Genomic DNA, 16,242 nt, shown 5'->3' with positions numbered 1-16,242 from the left:
AAAAGTCTGAGTCTTCAGGTCCTTGGTGCTTTCAGTCTTGCTCTATGGATGTGAGACTTGGACTCTGACCAAGGATCTAAGACTGAGACATAATTCCTTTAGTACCAGGTCTCTTCGGATAATCCTTGGCTATCGCTGGTCGGACTTTGTGTCCAACAAGCGGTTGCTGAGAGGGACTCAAATGAGATTTGTTGCCTGTATAGTCCGTGAGCGTCAGCTGCGGCTGTATGGACATGTGCCTGATAAAAGTAGAATTTCACCACCAGCAGGCACACTTTCTGTAAGAGTAACAGTTAAAAGAATAAGAAGACGTCGTGCAGAGCACAATACTTGCAAAATCCATAAAACAAATTTGACCTCTGAAATCACTCTACTAATCGTAGAATTTTGCCACCAGCAATAGGTACAGACACACTTTCTGAAGGAGTAATAGTTAAAACAAGAAGACGTCGTGCAGGGCACGACACTTGCAAAATCCAGAAAACAAAATTAACCTCAAAAATAATTGGTGGTTGAATTCAATGACCAAATATGCAACTCCTCTTCAAATTTCAAGTGAATCAGATGAAAATTGGCAATTTTAGAAATTCGACCTACTTTGACCTTTTGGCCAATGTGAACCTCCAAAATAATTTGTGGATGAATTCAGTGACCTGAAAAAAAATCCTCTTCAAACTTCAAGTCAATCGGATGAAAATTGAGGATTTTAGAAATAACATCTTAGTTGTTGACCTTAGGCCTATGTTGACCTTTTGGTCCATGTTGATCCCAAAAGTAATTGCCTCGTTGAATTCAGTGGCCTGAAATATATATCCTCTTCAAATTTCAAGTCAATCGGATGAAAATTGAGGATTTTTGAATTAACTCCTTATTTGTTGATCTTGCGCCAATGTTGACCTTTTGGTCCAGGTTGACCTTAAAAATTGGTTGGTTGAATTCAATGACATGAAATATAAATCCTCTCCAAATTTCAAGTCAATCGCATGAAAATTTATGATTTTAGAAATCTCACCTAAGTTGTTGACCTTTGGCCTATGTTGACCTTTTGACCTCAAAAACAATAGGCTTCTTCCTCATAACAAACTCTACCATGTAGTGAAATTTCGTGAAGATGGGTTTAAAATTGTGACCTGTCGGCAACAAACAGACAAACACAGAATAACAAAATCGACTGACTAATACACTGTACTTGAAAAATCTTCGATTTTGCAAGAAATAAGGAGCTGAGCTTGCCCACCGATATCGGGACCAAGCACACCGAGGAAGAACTGAAGCATATTTTTAAGGAGGTGACGGGTGCTTGGATAGAGGCTGTGCATGCAGGTTTACCCCCCACTCAAGAAAGTGGAATTGTAATGGTGATTGAAGAACTGATGAAGAAGGAAAGGTTGTGATTCCAATTTCCATGCAAGTTATTGTATGCTGATGACTTAGTATTGAATGATGAAAGTGAAAAAGAAGTAACAATGACATTTCAAAAATGGAAAAGTGCAATCGAGAAGCAAGGTTTATGCATAAAAATTAATAAAATGAAGGTTATGGTGAGTGGCGAAGAAGTAAGAAAAGAAAATTGAACAATAGTCTTGTTCAATATGCAGAAAATGGAGTCGGAAGGAATTAAATTCAATGTAGGCAGTATGTCGGATCGTGTCACAAGAGGTGCAGTGGTATCTCTGGAAATTTGGTAATATAAGGTGGGATAGTCACATGTAAAAGACATGAGAATCAATCATGTCAAGATTAAGATGAAGAACAAAAAAATGCCTCTGAATTCAGAATCGAATTTAGTAAACGTCAAATGTTTCTGTTATCTTGTCGACATGATCGAGGCATCGGGAGGAGCAGAATTAGCCATGAGATGAAGAATAAAGTGAGCCTGGAATAAGTGAAGACAACTAGGTGGTATCATGAAGCACAGAAACATTCCATTATTGGTAAAAGTTAAAGTTTATAAAATCTGAATCAGACAGACTGGTATTGATGTTTGGAAGCAAAATGTGGGAATTGTGGATTGAAGATGTAAAAATAATGGGAAAAAACAGAGGGGAATGATGCGACACATTAATGTATTTTTTGTTCTGAAAGAAAGAGGTCTGAACTCAGAAATGAAGAAGAGATTAAAAAACATGAATACTTGTGAAAAAGTCCTTAGGAAGAGAAGACTTTGCGAGTATGAAGACATGTGCAATGAAGGTCACAAGATGAAGTTGTAAAGAAAGCAATAAAGCTGCCAAAAGGAAGAAGGCCAAGAGGATGTCCTAAAAAGACATGGATTGAAACTGTCAAGAAAGATATGGAATGTTTGGGTTTGCATGAAACCGATGCAGTGGATAGGTCTGCATGATGGAATGCCATAAAAAAGGGGGAAATGGTCATAAAAAGTTTGTTGTTGGTGTCAAGTAAGAGAAAAATGACCTGCTTGATGAGCTTGAAGCACTGCTTGAAGGGCTGTGCTTGGAGAAGGATTAACATCCCAGGAAGGCGAAGCAACATACAGTGGCAAACAAGTGACTTGTATATCATTTCCATTTGGAAGTTTCCCACTTGACATTGATCAGTGTAAAATTGTGCAGACCGGTAATGAGGGAGACACTGTAGAAGCTTGCTCTATCTGAGCATGAGCTGAGACAGGTAAATGGAGGTGATGGAGGTGGTTCGGCTGGTGGAGGGCATTGGGCGGTGGGGGGGGGGGGTGGGGGGTGCTTTAGGAGGCTGAGAGTTACAGAAACAAGGACAATAGGCACTGACATGTAATGCTCGAATGAGCACAGATTGAAACGAAGTGGGTGGAGCAGGTGGAAGAAACAACCGATTGAGCCAAACGTGCCATCAAAGAAGCAATTCTCCCGGGTGAAGAACAAAAGGACCTAAGTGTCGAAAAAGGGTCGAAGCTCAAAAGGAAAGATGCTGTAAGATGGAAGAAGTTTGGGTAATGATTTTAAGCAGTCATGCAAGCAGTAGGAGATGACATAGAGTGCTCAGAACTCGTTAAGAAAAGTTTTCCATTTTGAAAACACAGAATTTTGTTGTGTAACTCAATTAATCGAATAAATAACCTTTTTGTTGATCTTTGTTTTCTTTCAGCCAGTGTATTAGTATTCTCTGTGAGCGTGATAAATATTTGCCTCTAATCAATGTGAAAGTGCTCTGATTTTTGTGAAGGATGTGCAACTTTTATCCACTTGTATAAAAAAAAACTTGTGATTTGTTAAGGGGGCACAGTCTGTTTTCAAAAAGGATAAAAAAAGCATTAAAAACCTGAAGGTGAACCAGTAACACCATGTACATTGTACTCCCAAGATGTCAATTTTACATTGAAGGCCATTTAGTACAAGCATTCTCTTTTGTGAGATTAACACATGGCCAACTGCACAGCAAAGGACAATAGTCTGGAGAACACACGACCGATCGTGCTAAATAACTCACAAGCTTAACGTGCACCTAATTTGGGTTTTGCCAGAACATGGTCACAGCTTCAAGTCACCGATGGGTACAGAGGCACGAATACCAGAGGAAGGTGAGAGTCTGATGCTAAAACACCTTTCAATCAGTCTTTCAATAAAACAGGCTGAAGTCATAAGTGACACGTGGAATGATCCCAAAGCAGACCTTTTCATAGCGAGCTGAGGCTTATGGAAGAGCCAAACAGAGGATTTTTGGATTCAGACCTGATCACTCTACCTTGGACATGCTGCTGCTACTCTCCCAACAATGGATGGAGGCCTGCAACGTCAGACATGAGATCAGGGCAGTCTTCCTGGATGTATCTCAAGCATTCAATTCAGTTTGGCATCTAGCCTTACTCTCAAAACTCTCCTATTGCAACCAAGGACAACTCCACATTTGGCTTGCTGACTTCCTTTACTCTCGTAGCCACTGTGCGGCACTCACCAAAATTCTTTCATTTCCTATACCTCGCAAGGCTGGAGTGCCCCAAAACAGGGTTCTCAACTCAGTCCAATTCCTGATCTTCATCAGCGATCTCTCTGACTCTGGAAACGCACTCTTTATATATTTACTCATGACTCCACCCTCTGCTGTAACATCCCTCATTCTTCAGACAGACAGGCAGCAGCCTCTTCCTCTCTGCAGACCTTGATATAATTACGAGCTGGTGAAACACTTGGAATATATCTTTCAATCCTTACAAATCTCAAACTCTCATTCTCTGTCTGAAAGGACCATCTGGCAAACCATTTGATCTACTTTCTGAGCAATTCTCTTAAATTATTTAAATCAATAAAACTTTTGGGTCTCACCATTGGCGATGATCTTTCTTCAGCAAACTACAGTTCTCAGTTGGCCTTCAAAGCCAGTCACTGATTGGGCATCCTCTATCATGCAAAGTCCTTCCCTAGCAGATCTCAACTCTTATCCACCTACAAGGTCTTCATCCGCAGCTTGATGAACTACTGCTAGCCCCTCTGGGCTGGTGACTCTGCCTCACATCCTGTTTAGCTTGTTGCCTTGGAAACCAAGGCCTTCAAAAATATGGGAATCTCCAATGATGAAGCCAAGTCTATGAGTTTATCACTTCATCATAAATGGGTCTCGGTGGTCTCTCTCTCTTCTACCGCCTCCTTTCTGGTCTTGCACCATCTGCTCTTTCCATCCTCTGTTGTCGTCTCTCACCCCCCCCCCCCGCCACCCCCCTTCCCGGGTTTCTGTGGGATGCATGTGGTCTGTCAACAACCCCCTTCTGGTGAAACTCCCAAAATCCAGGATCACTGCTCACCTTCACTCATTCGTCCCTCTCTTTTTTGCACCTGTGGAACCAGCCTCCACACTCTTCAATTCCATTCTTCCCACCAGGTCTTCAAAACAGCTGTTCACCACCATCTCAAATCATCAACCATCCAAAACTATGATCTTTTCTACCCCCATTAACCTTCCCAAAGCCAACCTTTTCTCAACTTTCCAGTTTTTCTTTTCTGAGAGTTTGCTTCTGTATCCATTTTGTTCACCCCGTGTGTTCATCCCGAGCTCTTATTCTTCCCCACATCCCCTATTCTCCAAGTCTTCCTCAATTTTGAGCCCCAACCCTGCTGTTGGTGTTTCCACAACCATCTCTTTCTACTGTTACGTCCTGTTCCATTCTATGTTGCAGTTCCTCCATGAGCCTCGACTTCGTATCCAAAAAATGGTTCCAAACAGCAATTAAGAACACGAAGAACATGGAAATGCAGCTTTTTAACATTCACATTTTGTTTTTAATCACATTGTTACCAGACAAGCAAAACAACTCTAAGTGTGCCTTTAAAAGAGGTATGCACTCCATAGGGTAGAGACAGGCTGAGATTGCTCTTGCACAACAGAGAGGGCATGGGGACACAACAGAAACAATACAATACCAAGGAGAACAGATGGTCACATTTTGTTTTTACAGAAAGAACACATGGTTACAATATTTCTTTAAAAAATTTTTTTTATATAAACAAATCGTTTGTTGTAAAGCCCAGAATACAGTCTCTCTTCAGATACATATTAGATGCAACCAAACACTATGGGGAAAAGGACAAACGATGCCTTTTAAAGTATTGCCGCAAGGTGGTGCAGCTGCTCACTGATGAATTCCCAACAATCCCCCTTTTCATACTGTGTTGATTTGAGCAGTGTATAACCATTATCCTGGTACACTCTTATTCCAAGCCCATGATGGAGTATGTATAACAAACAGCTGGATTATTGATGTCCACTTGAGATTTGCTAGTGAATTTATCCCCGTGTGCTTGTTAATGAAATTCTTCTGAAAGTATTTTTTGGAGGAACCTCCTTATGCCCGCGCATTCCTCCAGAAAATGCTGTGCATTCCAGGCATCAAGTAACATGCAGACTGTGAAGTTAAAACTAAAGAGTTATGGAGTGAGGAGAGTGCTTTCGGGTGGGGTGGGAAGCATGCAGTCGGGGGTATGAAGGTATTTTTTCTTCTTAAAAACCTGTATTTTGTAAATTATTCCAGTTGAAAATGATGCTTCATGAGGTTTCCATGGAAGGTTCAAGTGCCGTGGTTTTTCACTGCACAACACGACAGCAACGGAGCACCCGCCGAACTACGATGTGGTTGTTTGCGTGTCCCGATGAGTCCATGAGCCATACCGGTGTTATTGTCGTTTATTTGTCACTATCAGAGGGTCACCCATGCTGGATGGGTTAAGGGATAGGAAGGAGACTAAGGGAGTTCCCTTTCCAACCAACAATGGCAAGCGTGGCGAGTATGCCAAAACCTCTCAGCATGATATCACAACCTAAAAAAAAAAAATCCTTCAGTCCCCAGCAGCGCTCAAATTACTGACGGTGGAATAGAACTGGAATGGACCATGGTTCATCCTGCAGTGGACGACATAGGCTGGCCAAGTCAAGTCAAGTCAAACTTTGGTTAACACTGGCCTTAAAAAAGAGGTTCAGAAACATAATCTAATGCACTTTTGACTAAATATAAAAGAAAAACAAACTTTGAAGAAATCCACAAAGAATGATTCCGTCCAAGCAGAATAAAACAAAATGAGACTGCAGGTTCTGCAGGGCTAATGACAACAGACGAAGAGCGGTTCCCTCTGTGTCGGATTTCTTTTAAAAACGAAGGGAATATTTTCCTACTTAACACAATTAGGCTAGCGATGACCCCGCAATTATTGGAGTATTAATATTAGCTCAGGTTTCCAAGAAATTGTGAAATCATTAGACCTTCTTGGTGAATCATTCGCCGAAGGGAAGTGAGCATTTGGGAAATAAAATCCTTAGATGCAAGATCCTTTTTCAGATATCCAGAGCAATGCTTCACGTGAAGTTAGAACTCCAAACCACATGGACATTTTCGAACAAGGTGTAGTAATACATAGTTATGGAACTACTTTCATTTCGTGGAGACAAGTGTGTGTCTTTATTACCCTCGCCGAAGGAGAGGGTATTGCATTTGGGTCCGTTTGTTTGTTTGTCTCCGTCTGTCTGTCTCCGTTTGTTTGTCTGCACAGAACTTTCGTATTTTTCTCCGCAACCGCTTGTCGGATTGAGACAAAATTTTCACCACAGATGTGACTAACTACTCATGTAGAATGTTATAATGATAATCATGACGTCATAGGTCACGTGGTGTGGCAACCATGTTGGAAAAACGGAAAAACTTTGGACCTCACGAAGGAAAATACTGAAACTTGGCGCATCACAAGTACTCTGCATGGAGAATGAGCATGATTTTTTTTTATGACATCATAGGTGCTTTCGTTATGATGTCATAATTACATATGTAGAACGCTACACCCAATCAGTATAAAAAAGTTTTGAGGGTCATCTAGGGATAAAATGGTCCACAATTTTTTTTTCATGATGTCATCGGTCACGTGATTCGGCAGCCATATTGTTTTTTGTAAAAAACAAAACCTTAAAAAACCTTCTCTGAAATGGCTGAACAGATCGAGGTCAAACTTTACACGTATGACCGCCTATCCATGAGGAACAAAAGGTTCACACATGACGTCAGAGGTCACATGGTTTGGCAGCCATCTTGGATTTACACTAAAACATATAAAAAAATCTTCTTTTCCAGAACAGCTTGACAGAATGAGTGGAATCTTCACCTAAATGTTCCCCAAGGCATACTTGTACAAGTTTAAGGAATAATTGAGAAGTCACAGGGTTTGGCAGCCATATTGCATTTACAAAAATATTAAATAATGTTTTCTCTGGAACCGTTAAATCAATCGATGTGAAACTTCACGATTATGATCTAGTTGTGACGGGAATGCATGTTTTAATTTTCAATTTGATTGGACAGATGGTCTGACAGCCATAATTATTTAATTTTTTGATGTGGGTTTTGTTTTGTTTTTTGAATAAGGCTCACTTGGCTGTGCCTGGATGGGTTTGAGGGTAGATGAGTAGCAGCTGAAATGTGAATCCTATCCAGGTTCCTCCTGATGACAATATTTTATTTTTTCTTGTTTGGGTTCCTTCTGATTACTCCAATACAGGACTGTACCTATTTGGTCTTCCATTTGATTTGAATTGAATTTATTTTAATCCCATTCTGAATTCAATTAAATAATAATAAAAGTCATGGGTCAGGATCAGGTGTCCGATCAAAGCGGGGCGTCTTGGTACCCGGTCATCACTGCCAGCAGTTATGAAGTGGCCGTTCTAATTATGTCTCTTATTAATTACGTAACACACCAGTACACAAAGACTACACAAGTTACACCACACAAAACTACACAAACACCACATAACACACCACACAAAACAAGTCCTGGCGAGGGTCTGCAATGTTTGATTGCTCTTTTTCTTGTTAACTATTGCTGACAGTATAAGGTTGGGTTCAAATACCGACCCAGATATAAACTGCTACCCTGGTGTGTCATATTCATGGTGAGGCATCAATGTGTGCGTGGTCCTTCAGATGGATGGACACGTCTGTGCACACCGGGAGTGTTGGTGAACAGTAAAGATCTCACGGTGTCTTTTGCGAACAGTATGCAATGTATCGCCGACAATATGAATCTAGCCAAGCTCTCTCACCAAGCTTCACTTGGCAAGCATGATTATGCCAATACCCCCACCACCCCCACCCTCCAACATTAATTGCTGGAGGTCTTCATCCTCAAGGGAATTAAAAGAGGCTGCTGCTGCTGATGCTACTACTGGCATTGTAACGTTTACAAAAAGCATCATTATCAGAATATAGATGAAAACATTTATCTCAGGAAAGGTGCAGGAAAATATGAATGGGGGAATGGAGAAGGGGAGAGGATGAGGGGGAGTTTGGGAAGGTTGAAAATAAAATAAACTCGATTCACATGCAATCCTGAAAACAGTTCCCCACCGATACACTGAGACTTACAAGAATGCTTTGTTTTTTAAAACATACAATATGACTGGATATAACCCCCCCTCCTAACCCCCCAAAACCAAATTAACCCATTTCGTTTAGTAATTACATCCTAAATAATGAGATCTTGGATTGTTTGAGGGGTGAAGTCTGTGGCTGATTCTCAAAAAGCAAGAAAACTTGGGGTACTGGAGGGAAAGGTTTGAAACTTTACGCAACACAAACCTTAAAATGGTCTTACATGTGGTTATAAGAGATCTTCAGTTGCAGGATTGCAACCCTTACCTGGTGTACTTGCATCAGGCACCACATCTGATCTTGTATTCTATTTTTCTTGTCTTAACCAAGTACTCAGAAAAATATAATTAACCTTCCTGCTTATATTCCCAACTTTCCCATGTGCATGTGTGTGGGAAGAGAATATGTCTGTGCTTTGTGGGTGGTACAAGGTCAGGTTTTCACAAATTAGGAGGACATATGATCGCATTAGTATTGAAGCAAATTGAGATCTTATTCTCCATTTTGTCTCAACAGGTGGGAGATGCCATGCCAATTAACCTTATAATCAACAGCAAGCTGCCACCATCCAAATTGATGCTGTCTTTCTAAGCAAGACTCCAGCAACCATGACGTTGGGGAAGGCGACGGACAGGCAATTCTTGTGTCCACAATACACCGTGCCTCACCAACGTCAGCCATTTGTCTTCTATACAAGATCTACGCTCATAGAAGAACAAGGTGGCAAGAGGGTAAAATGGCAAGGGAATGACGATGTGTGGGCAGTTGGGCCACGGTTGGATACAACGAGCAAGGGAACGACCAAACAGAAAATGGGAGAGAGACAGAGACAGAGACAGAGACAGAGAGACGAAAAGCCACAATAGCGACAATTGCTTTGCAATACACGTCCCCTTCCAATATGATATTTTCTCAGTGCAAAAAGTGCACAACTCTGCAAAAAAAAAAAACATTGATGAAACACCTTGAAACTCGAACCTGTTCTGTAACTTATCATAACAAAGCAATGTAGCAAGTTTCAGTTGAATATGTTTAAGGTATGGGGGGAAAAATGATGAAAAACCACAGGTGGGATGGATGGACAGACAAAGTAAACCAATGGTCCTCTCCGGTAAAACTGGTAGGGGACTATTAACTTGCAAGTCAGAGGGTTGGTTGATGTAGAGTTCATGGGTATAAAAGACTGTGGTTTGGGATGGGGAATTCATTCTAAATGATGGGATGCAAATGAGTTGGATGGAGCAAAATTGCAAATACTACTTACTGGTGGAAATCTATGCAGCGATTAACATTTCGATTGAAAGCATAAGGAAAGTGTAATTATTTACATGCAAGTTATTCAATAGACAGAATATATATATATATATATATATATATATATATATATATATATATATATATATATATATATATATATCTTTTTACTCAAAAGTCAAACAAGGTTTATGTACTGTATATCAGAGGTTGTACATATTGTCCTTTCGAAGACATCAGTATATATTAACATGAATTACAAGGACATCAGTAGACAATGGACAACCCATGTATAGTAAATGGAATTTGAACCATGTGTTCCCCACATTATGACGAGCCAGGGGTTCTGATTGGAAAACGAACAGGTAACCGCACTTCCGAACTATACTCCAAAAAGCAGGTCTATGGTGTCCCAGTGAGGGCAGTGCACCTTGATTTCAGGATTTATGGGGCCACTGTAGCTCAGGCTGTTCACTCCCTCTCCCACCCTCAATTACTGGACCAAGAACTATCTCTTTCATTCAGACCCTTGCAATGTCTATATCTTCACAGAGACTCATCCCTTCAGCAGTTCATAGTGAGAGAATACCTGTATTTCAACAGGGGCAGTTCTATATCCCTGTTGAGCCAACTACTCTGTGCTGTTCATCAGCTCTGGTAAGGTTTTCTTCTGGTGAAGTTGTGTTCTTTTAGCTGTGCCCTCAACAAGTCATGTTGAGAATGAAAGGCAAACCATCTCTTTTGTGCCGATTTTCCAGGGAGAAATGAGCATGTATGAACTCATCAAGCTGGCCCAGTCAAGCAGTCGCTGAAGTAGCAACCAGCACAGGGCCTCATCCAAGTGAAGCTTGGAGAGATCAGGAATCACACTCTCTCAGCATTCTTCCCAGAAAATGCCACGTTTGCCGTCACAATCAGCACACCATTAAACCAGATATCAATCCACACGAGCCATTCCCTCCATAACACACCTTTATTCACCTTCTTATGCTTTTCCAGAATCCTCAATTTCTTTCTCTCCTCCACTTGTATCCTCACTCTGGTGACTCAATGACACAACATCAGAACCTTGAGGCTCACCTCCTCTCATGATTCGGATCACCTGAATGTGCCTGCAAAAGATTAGTTGTCCATCACTATTTCCCCAGCCTCGAACATGTACTGTACGTGAATGTCTGGATTGAAACAAAGAATAAAGATATCCTTCAAAGTTGGTTCACATATTATGTCCAACATGTTCAGGGAATGACTCCACCATCAAGGAGTAATTGAAACAACACAGCAAGATGACTGTTATACAAATAAAACATTGATATGATTAAACATTGTGCAATCTGTAATGCTGCACTATCTCAAGCACACATTCATTTACAGGGGGCTGCAAAAGTAGGTATACAGTAAAGATTATACCAGTATTACCAGTATTATAATAGTGGTGCTCAGATTCATTTAATACTAGAATTCATTTAATTTGAACATTTGAGGGATTAATATGTTTATTATTGGTATGTTATTATTGATATGCTTGTATAATCAATAAAATACGTTTTGTGCGCACATTTTGTTTTTCATTACTGTATACCTACTTTTGCAGCCCCCTGTATATATGTATGTATGTGTGTGTGTGTATATATATCTATATATATATATATATATATATATATATATATATATATATATATATATATATATATATATATATATATATATAATCACGTTAGATGGGCCTCCACCACAGATTCCAAAATGCTGTTACTGCATACAATATCACAATTACTATTTTCCAGCATACCCAAGTGGAAGCCAAACCTGGCAGTGCAACACATGGGAGGCAAAGTTGGGGAAACACTTCTTCCAAGTCAGAAAAAATATTTTATGAAATGTAAAAAACATGTAGGGAGAGAATCCCCAAAAAACAACCAAACAAGGTAGGAAGGAATGACATCACAACACATCACCACAATCCTTTTATGGATTGACATCATGACATTTTTTGACATTATTGTTATAGGAGGCAATCGTAACATTTGTGTTAAGATGTCTATGTTAGAGGGAGTTGTAAATTTGTAGTGTGGTTAGTGTTTCTGGACTCTGTGTCCTTTTCTGCTGACAAAGTGGAGATTTTGCTGTCAAACCTCAACTCTGATTCTGCAACCGGTCCAGGCGGCATCAGCTCACTTGTCATAAAAAACCGCTCTGCTGCGCTTGCTCACTCTCTCTCTGTTCTATTCAACCTCTCATTTGCTCATGGTCATCCACCATCTGCTTGGAAATCAACAAATATTACCGCTCTGCATAAAAAGGTGCAAAAACGGATCCCTGCAACGACAGACCAATCAGCCTTTTCCCAATCATCAGCAAGGTTATGGAATCCATCATCACTTCCGACATTAAATCCTTTCTCTTCTTCAATGGCCTGATTTCCGATCATCAATTTGGATTCAGACCAGGTCACTCTACCCTGGACATGCTGCTTCTGCTCTCCCAACAATGGATAGAGGTCCTCAATTGCAGACATGAAATCAGTCATCTCCCAAGAAATATCGCATGCTTTCGATAAGGTCTGTCACCCCGCCCTGCTCACCAAACTCTCTTCCTATTGTATCCCAGGCAATCTCCACTCATGGCTCGCAGACTTCCTCTCCTGTCACAGCCATCGTGTGGCCCTGAATGGAATTCTCTCATCCCCTCATCCTGTCCAGGCTGGAGTTCCTCAAGGCAGTGCTCTGGTTATCATCAATGATCTCTCCGACTCTGGAAAATCCTCTCTATCTCTTTGCTGATGACTCCACTCTCTGCCATATCATCTGTCATCCCTCACATCAGCAAGCAGCAGCCTCTTCACTCTCTGTAGATCTGGATAAAATCACACAAACTGGTCCACATGTGGAACATATCTTTCAACCCTGACAAATCTCACAATCTAACGGTCTCTCCGAAAGGATGATCAGGAATCCCCCCCCCCCACCGCCATCTACTTCCTCAACAATCCTCTTGAAGAAGTCCTTTCATTCAAGCTTTTGTACCTCACGATCTACCATGGTCTTTCCAAGGAAAGCCACATCTCCAAGCTGGCCTCCATAGCCAGTCACTGACTGGGCATCCTCCGTCGGGAAATGTCCTTCCTTGGCATACCTGAGCTCCTGACCACGTACATAGCTTTCATCCACAACCTGATGGAGTACTGCTCTCCCCTATGGGCTGGTGCTCCTGTCTCTCACCTTTCTCTGCTTCATGCTGTGAAAACCAAGGCTTTTAGGATCATTGGTATCTCCCATGATGAGGCCGAGTCTTTGGGTCTCTCACTCTCTCACCGCAGGCAGGTCGGTGGTCTTTCTGTCTTCTACCGTCTCCTATCCGGCCTCACCCCCCTTCTGTCCATGAAATGCCCCACCCCCCCCCACATTTCTGCAGGGTGCTCAAGGTCTGCCAGGAACCCCCTTCTGGTAAAACTACCAAAATCAGGAATCACTGCTCACCTTCATTTTTTGATTCCTCTTTTGTCCCCACCTTTGGAACAAACTCCCACACGCTCTTCAATCCCACTCTTCCCTCCAAGTCTTCAAAACAGCTGTTCACCACCATCGCTTATCTTCCCCCATCCAAAACCATGATCTTTTCTACCCCCGTTAATATACCCCAAACCCACCTCCTTCAAATTCCTTGCTTCCCTTCCTGAAAGTCCCTGCAGTGTCAATCTTGTTTACCCCCATGTACCCCACACCATCCCTCTCCCTTCCACAGATCTCCTAATGTCTCTGTTCCCCATTGTTTTGTGCTTCCATCTCCTGCCCCTCTCGTGCTCCTCTACTTATATGTTCTGTGTATTTGCTCTTATACGATATTATAATTGCTCCTGCTCCTCTTGTTATACGTTCTGTGTATTAGCTCTCATACGAGCCTCGACATACATTATATATATATATATATATATATATATATATATATATATATATATATATATATATATATATTGTAATTGTATCTTTTATTTATTGAGGAAATGACATTGAAAAATTTCTGCAAATCTGGATGAGGATTGTAGTCCGACATTGTCAATATTTCTTTATCTTTTCTTCATACTGTTGCGAATTCGTGCCCGCCCGCGTGCGAACGGCCGCGTCACTCGAATCGCGACCGCGTCGCCCACCGGACGGACAATTCAGTCGTGACCCTCCAGGAACTATCGCCCGGAGCCAGTCACGGGTGGGCCTTTTGACCTCACCACAATCGTGCCAATCGTCCACCCATGTAGGATAGGGTTGTTCGCCAAACTCGACCTACCGAAGTACCCACGCGGATGGTAAACCGGGCGATCGTACCTCGCCGCAGGTCGACTCCGGACACGAACCGCTAAAGCGGTCCGTTCCGTGCTACAGTGATAATCGAGCGGTGTTATCGTCGGCCTCGACGGTTCCGATTAATTACCGGGCGTATTAAGCCCACTACGAACCCTTTACGTGAAGCAGGATGGAGGGTCAATAAAGAAAAGAGGAAGCGAAACGGGAAAACAGTTCACACAAAGCACATTTATTTCCCGGCACACGGAAAGCACACATATACAGCCAAACAGTCAAAATGCACATATAGCAACCAAAACAAAAGCAACAACGACGCAGAGTTACAACCGACTACGCGCACACACGGCGACACTTATACAGTTCCACTTTACAGACGGCGTCAACACACATTTACTCAAAAGCAAAGGAAAGAAGCCACCCTCATAGACAAGGGGGCAGACGGGCCTGGAGGCCAATATGTGCACGTGGCCTGAAGGAGCGGCCAGGCCCGCGAGACCGGGGGGGTCCTACCCGCGTCCTCGTGACGCGTTGGCGGACGAGCCGCAGATGTGGCCGCGTGGCTGTGCCCCGACTTCGTGCCCTTGGCGGGTTTTGTTGGCATGGCGTTTGGAGTGGGGTGGGAATGGGGCCCCCTTGTTGCACTATCTCAGCGTGGGGGAAAGGGGGATTTGTTGATGCCCTGGGGGAGGGAGAATGGCTGGCTGGCTTGGGTCCCACGACGAGCGATCCCACACCGCGACGAGCGATCCCACACCGTGACCTCGTCGCCGACCGCCGTCCTCGCCTCGGACCCGAGCTCCTTGGCCTCTTCCCGCAACTCTTCTCAGCCGATTCCAGAACCCAACTCGATGACACTCTGATGACTTCGCCACCCGACTCGACTGACCCTCCACCCGACTCGACTCACTCTCCACCCGACTCGACTCTTCCCGCCACACCGATCACTTCGCCACCCGACTTGACTGACTCTGCTCGCCTTGCGCTCGCCTTCTTATAGGCCGGCAGGAGCAGCTAATATGCAAATATCCGGATGAGGATGACCTCGGGGGCGGAGCCACGCTCGCCCATTGGTCAGAGGAAAGGGGGCGTGAACCTCCCCTGATCCTAGAATTTGCATATATCGATTTCACACAGACGCGCCTGGAGGCGGGGCCAAGCCGCCCCGCGCTTGCTAATTGGACGGAGGGGAAGTGGGCGTGTAGCGTTTGTGATCCGAATTTTCCTCGGAAAGGCCGCTATTTGCGCTCGCGGCTCGGTGCGTATCGCTGAACGGGCCCAAGACAGCCCGACACTCAGTGTTCACAGGTGGTGCGGGAATGGCCATAGAAGGAGAGAGGTGAGGGTGGTGGAGGGTTTTCGGTGGTGGTTTAATGGTTATGGTGCTGTTTGGGAATGACGGTGATGCGATGTTTGCGGGATTGAGTTGTGAAGGTAAAGGTCGTGGCTGTTGGCGTTGTTGTTGTTGTCTGAGGGTTGGAGCGTGGTTGTAGTTGGTGACGATGGCTGGCGTGGTGGTTAAGGTAGTTGTTGTGTGATGGCGGTTGAGACGTGGTTGGTTCAAAATAAAGATAGAACAGAAAAACGGCTATTTAAAAGCGTCGCAGTCCGAATGAATCACATAAATTCCCTCCAGACAACGGGTTTGGGCTAACTACACTTTATCTACACATTAAGAGATATCTCACCTACGGGTCCTGAATGGTGGTTTGCGAATTTCCACAGCCGTAACAATACCTTATTTGGTTTTTTTTGGGGGGGAATTCCATCCCCACATATTTTTTCATTTTGATAAAATGTTTTTCTCTGACTTGTTTAACTCTATTTTCCCCAATCTGGATGCCATTAACG

The 16,242-nt window shown here is 42.9% G+C and overlaps 1 protein-coding gene across 4 annotated transcripts in view; it reads right to left on the bottom strand.

Annotated features, from left to right (window-relative positions):
• Window positions 1-16,242, bottom strand: part of LOC147018910 (uncharacterized) — a 295,213-nt gene that overhangs the window by 106,062 nt on the left and 172,909 nt on the right. For all 4 annotated transcript variants that reach the window (XR_015062581.1, XR_015062580.1, XR_015062582.1 and 1 more), the window contains one exon: window positions 11,075-11,205. The gene's annotated coding sequence lies outside the window, so the exon portion shown is untranslated. The remainder of the gene's footprint in view (window positions 1-11,074; window positions 11,206-16,242) is intronic.

Source organism: Eptatretus burgeri, chromosome 10 (genome assembly GCF_056783735.1).
Source record: "Eptatretus burgeri isolate ZD-2024b chromosome 10, Ebu_testis_v1, whole genome shotgun sequence".
NCBI classification, from domain to species: Eukaryota; Metazoa; Chordata; class Myxini; order Myxiniformes; family Myxinidae; genus Eptatretus; species Eptatretus burgeri.
The sequence above is the reverse complement of the archived record's forward strand: the minus strand, read 5'-3'. Positions and strand labels throughout refer to the sequence as shown.